This window comes from Pogona vitticeps, chromosome 3 (assembly GCF_051106095.1).
Source record: "Pogona vitticeps strain Pit_001003342236 chromosome 3, PviZW2.1, whole genome shotgun sequence".
In the NCBI taxonomy this organism is placed as follows: domain Eukaryota; kingdom Metazoa; phylum Chordata; class Lepidosauria; order Squamata; family Agamidae; genus Pogona; species Pogona vitticeps.
The window spans coordinates 170,518,228-170,529,762 of NC_135785.1; the positions used below are offsets into that span (position 1 = coordinate 170,518,228).

Below are 11,535 nucleotides of genomic sequence, written 5' to 3' on the forward strand. Positions count from 1 at the left end.
AACATTGCTGAACGGTGAGTTTTGGGCCGATTTGGAACGCATTAAACGATGTTTAATGCGTTCCAATGGCTTTTTTTGTCCCGTTCAGCGATGTTTCGCTATAGCGAGGCACCACTGTATTCTGTTTGCATAGATATTCGGATAAATACAAATATAAATCACGTAACTATCGCTTAAAAAAGCAAGGGACACTGTACTTCATGGGCTTTCCCCAGCAGAACTTGACTCATGTTTGCTGAAAAGTTTACTGAAGAGTGTGACACTGAACATGGTATAAATAAAAAAGAAACATATAATTTGTCAAGAAAGAAAGGACTGAAAGGCCATGGTAAGAAAAGGTGTTACATTCCACAGATGTATTTTTAATTCTTCCCTATCAATTCCATTTTTCTTATTATTATTTATTCTTAACCAAACATTCAAGACTTAGTTGAAACTGAAGATAAGTGCTAACACTTTGTCAAGTCGTTGAATCCCTTCCAGCATATTGTAGTATAATCCGCTGTCCACAAACATCCCCTTCATTATTGCCTAATTACATGCAAATTTCATAAAATGAATGAGTTTTAAGTACTTGTCAATCTGTCATCCTAGGAACCACTGAAACATTTTGACTGCTGGATAAATAATCAGCAATAATCACACTATGCAAATTTGATATTTTCTGTACAATTATCTGAAACCATAAATAACTGGACACAAAGACATTTGGCATTCTTTCAAAAAGACTTGACCTAAAGGGTTTTTCCCCCTCAGAACGTGCATGCTTGTGGAATTTTTAAAATTCTGACTGAGTAAATGTGACCACTGGAAAAAATTATGTGCACTTAATGTGCTAATATTTTGGTGAGTTTCCTATTCCCCCACCATTGAAAGGCAGTAAGAAAAATCCTTTATTTTATTTTATCATTTTAACTGTTAACTACTTTTGCTAGACTATTTTTGAAATCCTGTTTCTCTTCATTTTATTCTTTTTAAGTATTTGAGATTATGCATCCAACATTTCTTTTAAACAGAAATAAAAGCAAAGCATGCAGCTTATATACCACCCATAGCGCTTCAAGCACTCTCTGGGCGGTTTACAAGTTACTTATGCAGGCTACACATTGCCCTCCCCCCAGCGAGCTGGGTACTCATTTTACCGACCTCGGAAGGATAGAAGGCTGAGTCAACCTTGAGCCGCTACCTGGGATTGAACCCCAGGTCATGAGCATAGTTTCGGCTGCAGTACAGCAGTTTAACTGCATAATAATCACTCTTCCATATGCAAAAATAACTCAACCCAATCCACTCATCTATATCTCAGTTCAGCTGATCTGCGAAGATTCTCACTCAATCCAGGTGAGGTTATGTGGAAGTTGAGTCTGGCAAGTGGACTTTTTTCTTATTAGGTTGAAACATTTCACTACTCATCCAAGTACAGTAGCTTCTTCAGTCTTCAGAGTAGTGAAACATTTCAGCCTAGTAAGAAAGAAGTCCAGTTGCCATGACTCACCTTCCAGATCAGTTCAGATTAGTTTATGGTTGGATATCCACTCACAAATCCACACCTCCCTAACTATGACAAAATGGGTCTCTCCAAATCCATTTCTTAGGGTCTCTCCAGACTGGCCATTTTGATTGTGGATTGGTGGTGGATCAGGTTACAAAGGTCTGTTGAGAGGAGCAATATGCCATTTGGCATGATTCTCACATCTCAACAACAAATGATTTCTTGAAACCTGATGAGCTATTAATTGCCTGCTTTCCCAGATCGTCCGTGGAGAGTCAGGGAAAGCAAAAATACTTTTTACATCTCTCTCCTTCTGTCTGTGCCATTCTGTTTTCTTCCTTTGCCTCTTTCTGTTTCCCTTGTTCTCCCTTTAGTCTCACTTGGAGAATCTTCAGCCACAAGACTGAGGCTGCTGGAGGGTGCTTTCTCCTGGCTAAACAAGAGTGTCTCCACCACCCCATGCATGCTCTGCAACTGGGCCAGATTGAGCTACCCTTAAAGGGGAAGGGTTGATCAATCTAAATCTAAACACAATCAGATGCGGGCCTTTCTTTCAAGCCAATTTATGTTGTCAATGATCCATAGATCATATCTATATGCTAGTTTGAGCCTCCTGACTCACAGTTCTGTATCTGGAAGAGTGGAATTGAAATGCAGGAAACATGAAGCTAAATCTATTCAGACATTTGGCCTGGAAATGTGCAGAGGGCTAAAAGCTTGGTATGGATAAGCGCATGCATTGTCCTGATACAATGTGACTTGGAGTAAACCATAGGATCTCTCAAGTGCTTCCAGCATCTCTTTGATAGTTAAAGTTAAATATTTCAAGATATGAATTAAATATAAAGTAAATGTTATTTAAAATAAAAAAAAATTATTTGCAAGTATAGATAGTACTACACATATGAAAAGTCTCAGTATTGCCATAAATCTATTGGGGGGGCACACTTTCACAGAAATTTAACTTTAAAACTCCAAAACTTCACTCGCCAGTGTTATTATTTAAATTTCAATATCAAATTTTATTTCTACATTCTTAACCTTGTCAAGTATCCAAGCAGTTGGTTTTGCCCTTGAATTGGTACTGCTGTCTTCAAACTGAATAAAAGCCATCCAGTCAGTGTATGTTGGGTTCCCACTTATTCTTATTTTATGTGTCAACTTTTCAGCAAGTGCTATCCTCCAAATCCTTTCATACCAATCGTTAATAGATAATGTTGCATTAGTCTTCCATCTTTTGGCTGTTTCCGTTCTAGTTGCTATTAGTAAGAAGAAGGGGGGAAATCTTTATGGAGAACAGTCTTTTTTCATTTGTAAAAAATGTAAAAATATTTAAAAGGGATAATTTTGGTGTCAAAACTAAATTAAAATGTATTATTTGACATATTTCTAACTTCCAAATTTGCTAGTAAAGGGCAGGGCAACCATCCATGTGGTTTCAACACTTTGAAAAACAACAAAGCCTGAAAAATATTTTTTACCTACCCGACTGTTTCTCTAGTCCCATGACCTGTTGCAAAGTTTTGAATTTCTGATGAAATTCCTTTTGCTATACAGTATAAGTACAGAGATCCACAGAGGAGAACAGCTACAAGTTACCCAGAGTCCTCCCCTTTCTTAGTCACTGGCACTTAGAATCTCAGTAACTCACTCTGAGACATTTGTAGGAGAAAGAATAAAAAACCATTTTTTTTACTTATAGTTATATGTAATTACAGGCTTCTGTATTCTGCTTTCTTTACAGCATATATACTTAGCAACCAACTGAACTGATCAACAGCAAACAAACAACTGACACCAGTCTAAGAAAGAGAGGGAAAGAGTTTTCAGCAGACAAGCAGTGTTCTCTTTGGATTCAAAGGCTGGAAGGAACTAATAAAAGTCCCTCCCAATCATACAAACTATGGGCAGAATGTGAGTTTGTGAACTCTCCAACATCTCCATTGCAGATCTTTAAGCCGAAGGGTACTGATTTCTGACAGGGGAGGGATATAAGGGAAGGACGTACATGCATTCCTATTTCTCCACCAACCCATTTAGCCTGTCAGAACAGAGTGATAATTATGAAATACCCTTTTTGTTAATTAGACAAGAACAGAAAGTCATGCAATTTTTTTTTATTTACAGGAAGAAGTTGTTTGCCAGTTGCAGGCATTAGTTAATCACGTGTTGTCAGGTTCGAGCTAATAGCGGCCCTAATAAGGCTTTCAAGGTAAGTAAGATATTTAAGGAGGGGTTTTGCTAGTTCCACACCCCCAGTGGGTTTTCATGGTTGAGCAAGGTTTGGAACCTTGGTCGCTGGAGTCTTAGTCCATCACTCGACTATAGCAACGGTCCCCGACCTTGGGCCTCCAGATGTTCTTGGACTTCAACTCCCAGAAATCCTGGCCAGCAGAGATGGTGGTGAAGGTTTCTGGGAGTTGTAATCCAAGAACATATGGGGGCCCAAGGTTGGGGACCACAGCACTATAGCACACTAGGTACCCAGTTGAAGGCATTACTAGTAGGAATATAAATCCATGCTTGCAGCATCATTCCATGAGCAGATGAAGAACTAGAAGATTATCAACCTTATGTGGCAAGAGAGTGAAGTATTATATACCACTCTCAAAACAAAAACAAAAAACCAACAAGATTGATTTCTGCACAAATTAAGCAAAATTGCTATGATACTGGTTTAACACAAATCAGCACTTTTAACATAAATGACCAAAACTATGAAAAATAATAATAGCTGCTGCTTTGTTGCATGAAATGTTAAGGAATGTATGGAGTAGATGAATTGGAGATGTGTTTGCATCATTTAAAAAAAAATCTTCTAGTCCTTTTGTGCTTGTGTTTTCTTTTCCTACGTTTGTGCATCTGTGTATCTGGTGCTTTGCTTCACAAAGGAAAACAGCGGCAATTTTGTTCGGAGGCAGTTCATACAAATTACGGAGATATGGACAAGAAGAAATAGTGTTCCTTGCCTCACTCTCATGCTGGAGGAGTGAAATTTTGTGGGACCTGAAAAATTCATACTGAAGTATTTCATTGAATGAGGAAAACCCAAACAGCCAAGACGGAAGAATTCAATGAGCATTCTTTACATCCTTCATCACCTAAGAATATTTCAATTTGTTCAGGAGGAAATCTTATTTTCTTCTGTGTAAATTTAACTAAAATGTCTCTGGGTTTTCTATTCTTGGTCACAGATTTTAAGTTGGCTCTGTATATTTGGTCAATATCTGGGAAATCCCCTTCGACCTTGAAGTGTATTAGTACAGTGGTGCCTCGCATTACGATGTTAATTCGTTCCAGCGAAATTAGTGTAGAATGGAAACATCGTAAAGTGATTTTAAAAAGCCTATAGAAATGCATTCCTATGGGCTTGAAACTCACCGTCCAGCAAAGATCCTCCATAGCACGGCTATTTTTGCTGCCCGTGCAGTGAGGAATCAGTCCCAGAAAACAGCGGGCGGCCAGTTTTTTTTAACCCGGTGGCCATTTTGAAACCGCCGATCAGCTGTGCAAAAATCTTCGTTTTGCATTAATCAGTTAGCGAAGCAGGTAACCGATCATCGCAAAGCGAAAAAACCCCATAGGAAACATCGTTTTGTGATTGCTTTTGCGATCACAAAAACTTCTTCGTTATGCGATTTCTTCATTAAACAAAGTGCTCGTCTTGCGAGGCACCACTGTATTTAAAAGCTCCTTTAGAAGTTAGTCTCACCATAACCTTCTGAAATAAAACTGAATTGATGGTTACAAATTCTGCTCTGGATTTCCAAAGTTTTGCTCTGTTGGTCAAAATTCAATATGTCAATTTAAACCTTCTTGTTTTGATTTAAGCCCTTCCCAGTATCCCCCCCCCCAGGACTCGGAAAACAGTGGAATATGAAGGACTGAGGAGGATTCTCCATGCGGACACATACACAGATCTCCTATGACTGGGAAGCAAGATAAAGGAAGTCTGAGGAAGTGCACTTGTCCAGGAAAGCTCACACTAAAATATAGCAGTTGGTCTTTAAGGAGCCACAACGTTTTTGCTTTATTTTTAATTTTTCTTTCATTTTTGCCTGATGTGATAAAGCAAGATTATTCAGCTGAACATGTTCCCAGGATCTGCATTACAATCTTTGCAATCAAGGTCTGACTCACATCTACATGGTGGGGATGTTGGAGATGGACATGGCAGGGAGATTTAAGTATTGAGTGTAGCATAGAAATAAAGACAAAACTGTACAAGGTTTATTGGTGCAGATCTTGTCCTAATTCATCCATTATTCTATGTCAGCAGATCCATTAGAGCTTTGCACAGGAGCCCGGAAGTCTGATTAAGATCCTTGGCTTGGGGCATATGCCCCTGGCCAAACACCACGCTCAGTTCCATGTCAGGGAAGGTTAACCTGTGATGTTCCTATGCTGTAGTTGTCAGTGAGACTTGTCTAACTGGAACTGTCAGGAAGGATATACTTGCCACTGTACTGGATGCCCCACTTTTCTGGCTCAAATTCTTAGTACATGCATGTCTTGAGAACAGAAAAGAGTCTGAAAGAGGAGAAATTTGGTTCACTCTGCTGTTGGCAGCACAATGTGAAACATATTTTTAAGGTTTGGAGAAATGGATTTTGATCTATGAAAGCTCATACTGTAATGTATCTGTTAGTCTTTAAAGTGCTGCAATATTTTGCTTTTTTGTTCTTTTCTTTCCCTCCTTTACTTTCACCAACATATCTATAAAGCTACTAGTAGAAAAATGCCTTTACTTGGCTGATCACAAGGAGTGTGCCATTTGTCAAATTCATTTCTACAGACACCTTCCTCTTTCTACTTCTGCATTGGTTTCCCTGATGACTTTTTTAAAAAAATAAAAAAAGCAGCTCTTTTAAAAACAAAATGAATCCATCTGCTTTTCTAGGTGAATCTTTAAAAAAAATGAGTGTAGTTTTCAATTTGTATATATCTGTCCCATACATATATCCATTGACTATAGCATGATATGAAATGTATACATTTACATATTTTATTGTACCACTTCTTCATAGTCCCGAAACCTCTGTTTTTTCATGATTCTATCCACTAGGTAACACAGTCCATAGCTGTTTCCAATGATGCAAACTAAAGAAACCCACAAACAACATTTCGTAGTTTGTAGTTTGGAAGATGGTTCCATGAAAGAGGAGGACTCTATGTAAGTGTCCTCACCAGTATAACCTGGGATGTCCCAAAGTCCAGAAATGAAGGGCACCTGAAACTGAAACACTAGTTGAAGACTAAGGTACACACACCATGATTAGACCACAGGCTGCTGCTGAATATAATCATAATATTCTCCAAAGATGGACCCAGCTCCTTTCAAGTGACTATCCCCAAGATTTTAAAGCTATATTATTTATTACAGAAAAAATATGGGGACTCTGCACCCTATAATTGCAGTGTTTTGCAGAAGTTATGTCATGTCCCCCCTTCATGACCCTCAAATGTAATGAATTAGAGGTGGCATTGTTACTTTAAGTTCTATTGCTTTTGTGCTTTGGACACACATGCATACACTTTCCAGTCAGGAGCTCCCAAAGTGGACACATCCAAGGGATGAAGGCCTTCAGTCTAACGGTGTGATGTAAGATAGCAAGGTTTGTAAGACTGCGTCTTTGCACCCACCCCTGCTCTGCCAATGCATTTGTAAATAACGGAAGTCCTTTAATATTGCCAGAAGTCTTCAGGACTCACTCATTCAAAGGAAACAGCTGAACCTGGAACTTCTCAGGACATTGGAGAGAAATTTAGTACAAACACACTCTTGCTCTAACTAGAACAACCCTTTCAAGCCCTCAATTGCATGTTGTATCTACGCCCCCCTCCCCCAAGCCAAAAATTATGCTGGCAGTTTTAAAATAACTGGCATATTAGCTAATGAAGTAAGTACTCAATACTATTATCATCACCTTTCAACTGTACCAATAAATTGAAGGATTTTTGAATAGACAGGTAAGAAAGGATGTTTTGCTCTTGAGTCGAAAATAAGAAGGATGTATGGATTTAATATGAACATGGGTGTAGTATTGGAAACCCATATGAATTCAGCTGACCTGGGAACACTTAGGTCAGAGCCATTTTATTGGATAACAGAAATATTAACATTAACATGGCAGAAACAAATTGCAGTGTTTGGAATGTTCTGTTTGACTGACAAATTAGTGATACGCCATGCAAAGCCTGAATGAGAAGCTTTTTCTTGCTTATGCAATGAGCTCTTCTGCTCTCTGAAGTTAAACAATAGGCAACCCCTCCTTGTGTTTTCTCAGCTCAGCGTTCATCTCAGCTATCTGTGTGAAGTTGTAGTCGTTATGCATCAGAATAGCTGACTGACCCATAGGGTGAATATTATTCCGTATCAGTGGTGTCCTTGAAATGTCTTCATCGTCGTTCATTTTAAAATTACACCGAAACCAATGTCAGCAACATGATGCAGTTTTTGCAGTCTTCTATCTCTGTATGACAATAAGAAAGTCTAGGGATTTAAATATTACTATTATTGCTATTATTATTTTAAAAATAATACATTAATTTATTGTTTAATTTATATTGTCTTTGTTACTGTTATTAACACCAACGGAACAATGGCTTTCCATGGAAATTGAAAAAAAATCAGTACCTGAGTGATGTCAGCACTATCATTTTCATTGGAACAAATGGGAGAATATATTGCTTTAAGGCAGGGATGGAGAAACTGCTGGATAGCTCAGTGGTTTAGGTATCTGACTGTGGAGCCAGAGGTCGGGAGTTTGATTCCCCACTGTCCCTCCTTGACAGAGCTGGACTCAATGATCTATAGCAGTGGTTCCCAACCTTGGGCCTCCAGATGTTCTTGGACTTCAACTCCCAGAAATCCTGGCCAGCAGAGGCGGTGGTGAAGGCTTCTGGAAGTTGTAGTCCAAGAACATCTGGAGGCCCAAGGTTGGGTACCACTGATCTATAGGGCCTCTTCCAGCTCTGCAGTTCTAAGATGATGATGAACATTGGCTACAGGCAGATACATCCTCCAGTCATTCATTAACCATGTTGTGTTAGGCTCAGCTCTGGAGAAAACAAAACCTGAATGGTTGAGCCGTAGTAATGGGAAGAGACACTTCTCTCAGCTCCCTGAGATAGTTCAGTGCCAAGAAAGAGGTCTCTTTTAGTAATAGGCAAGACAGTTCCTCCCAGTTAATCTGCATTGCTCAGATAAGGCGCTGGGACTAAGAAGGATGTGTGTGAATGTGTGTATACGGGCATGATCTGTGCTGTCTGAAATTCTCTGCATACTTTAAATAGAACAATAACATAACACCAAAGTCTATCAAACCAATTGAGATAAAACATTTTAGATAATGCAATCCTAACTGTACAACAATTAATTTTTTAAAAAAAAAGACTTTTGAATGGAAATGAAAAAAATGAAAAAATATTCCAGGAAGGGTGATATTTACAGACAATATGCATTCAAAGATGTCAGAGTTACAGTGGGGTCTTGACTTGAGAACTTAATCCGTATTGGAAGGTGGTTCTCAAGTCAAAAAGTCTGTAAGTCAAGTCTCCATTGACCTACAGTGCATTGAAAAACGATTGATCCCGTAACAGGCCGTTTTTGTTCCATTTTGGTTTTTTTCTGGTCTGTAAGTCAATTCTCAGGCTGCAAGTCAAACCTAAATTTTGCGGCCAGAAAAGTCTGTAACTCAAAAAGTCTGTAAGTCAAGCAGTCTGTAAGTCAAGGGTCCACTGTATATCCTCTTTTCCGCTCCAAACCTCAGGTCTGCCGATGGACCTGACCCTGTAAAATATATTGGGTTGAGAGAGTGACAAGGCCGTGGCCACTGAGTGAGTCTCACAGCACACCAGGAACTTGGCTCCTCTTGGGAATAAAGGTGGGGTATGAATTGAAAAAACAAAACAAAACAAATAGACAAATAGAAACTGATTTCCAAAATTCATAGATCTCTCTGCACATTAAAGGGGTGTGAAATTACTGCTTCACTTTCTGGTACTTGTAATGTAAAGTTATTTAAAGGCTATACCATGGAGTTTCATAGTGGATAACACACATTTTAGTAATGGCTGTTGAAAGTCTCCACCCTACATATGGGAAAGGAATCAGGGGAGGGATCCTGTCTGCAAAATGGTCCTATTTTTCTAGAGTGGGAAGACTGAGAAAGGGGAATATTTGAACAATTCCTCAGAAAAATCTCTTCATAGAAACTATAGTTCAAGTTTACTTGGAATAAAAGATACATGTATGAAAACAGATTTCCAGAGGCAGAATTCATTCTCTGGGGCAACAGGATATAAAGAATGCTCCATTGATTTTTTTAAAAAATTATTATTCTTGGCCTTTTTGTGTTTTTCCTAGTATGCATTGTTGTTGTTTTAATTGTCCACCATATTGTGTTTATATAGATTATTAGTATGGCCGGCACAAAGGATGGTAAGAAAAATGTGCCAGGTACTTAAGCAGAGCAAGAAAAATGGGGCGGGGAGGGGGTGTGCTAGAAAAAGTCATACACTCGGAACACGTATATGCCAGATATTCATATAGTCCTAGAATGCAGGAAAACAAAAACAAAACATTTTCCCCCTCAAATTGTCAAAGGTTAGCCCCAAGCAATTTTTTATTATTAATTCACAATCTCATAAAAATAGGGTTTTATAAATGAAAACATTGACAGACCCTTAGCTATAGCCGCACAATGGGGAATAGCTATAAACAACATTTTTATTCCTCAAGCATACCTTACCCTTGAAAGTTTACACTAATTACCTGTAGTTTTGTTAATGTTTTGAGCTGCCCTTCATCTCTCTCAGCCAGACATACCATTCAGCTTCTCCAATAGAAATATGCAACAGCTTCTGTTCACACCTGACATCAATTTCCTTTGATGTTCACAGTCTAAATGAGAATGCTACAGCAAGCTGCATTTGTGAAGTATACAGGATGCCTTTAAAATGATGGCAGGTATTTTCCTCATTAAAGCAGCCATAACAGATAGTTAGATATGATGCTGTCCCTCACCTTCCTGCTAATTAATGAGTATGATTGCAACCCAAATAAGATCAGGCAATTAAACGTGATAGCATTTCAGAAGCAAAGAAAATATACAACAATCCTTAGAATGGCTTCCTGTAGATAAATAAAGTTGATCTTAGCAAAATTAACATATAATTGTACCATTCTATCAAAAACTGCATGAACTAAAGAATGTAATGATTTTGTTTTAATTGAAACATGAGCTAGTCTAGTGGCTGAAACCAGAAGCAACTCCACATCTGTTTTATAGCCTCCATTCTGATAGTACCACTAAAGTTTGGGCTCATCAAAGCACATTTTTGAATTCGCAATCTGGATTACTGGAGAGCAAAATAAAAATGTGCTAATCTGTCTTTCACCACCTAAAGCAATTTGAAATACAACAAAAAAAGAGAGACTTTGCTCGTATTGTTTGTTCTTTAGCTCATTGGGACCAGCATTACAATACATCTAGCCACAGCACCTGTCCAGAACCAGTTATTTAAACCTTTATATTTATTTATTTACCACAGCAGGTTGATTATTGCTGCTGTCATGCGGTTATCAAGGAAAAATGTCACGGTGGTGAATGATGTGGAGGAGAGTTCCTTCATATATTTTGAAGTTATTTAGAAACCTCTGCCTTCAGAAAATTTCTGAATTTTTTTTCCAGGGTTACTCTAGAATCAAAGAGAACCAAGTCCAAATTTTCACTCACTGGCACACTTAAAAGGCCAGCAATAATTGATCTGGATATATAAGGCACTGGCATGCAGCCTTTGTTCAGGAATGGGCTGAGTCATGTGGTAAGTGTAGTCATGGAGGACCATGTGAATGGGTGCAACATGCAAACACTTTCTTTCCAGTTGTTACTTTCCCCCCTTCAAATGGAGAGAAGGCTGGGAAGCAGGCTACACATGTATGGATTGCATTGTGTTAGTGATGAAGATCAAATACGAGATCTAGGAAAGGGAAGAGTGTGTGGCTCTCCAGGCATTGTTCGACGGCAGTCATCACTCAT

General features: G+C 38.6%; 2 long non-coding RNA genes across 2 annotated transcripts; one reads left to right on the top strand and one right to left on the bottom strand.

Moving 5' to 3' along the window:
- The first annotated feature begins 122 nt into the window (after positions 1–122).
- LOC144588501 (uncharacterized) lies at positions 123–5,970 on the top strand. The gene is made up of 3 exons (XR_013544116.1): positions 123–328; positions 3,237–3,406; positions 3,620–5,970. It is a non-coding gene; the product is annotated as an uncharacterized LOC144588501 (long non-coding RNA).
- A 1,603-nt stretch (positions 5,971–7,573) lies between these two features.
- LOC140705440 (uncharacterized) lies at positions 7,574–10,382 on the bottom strand. Its single transcript, XR_012084825.2, has 2 exons — positions 10,269–10,382; positions 7,574–7,965 (listed from the first exon to the last, which is right to left on the bottom strand). It is a non-coding gene; the product is annotated as an uncharacterized LOC140705440 (long non-coding RNA).
- Positions 10,383–11,535: the final 1,153 nt, after the last annotated feature.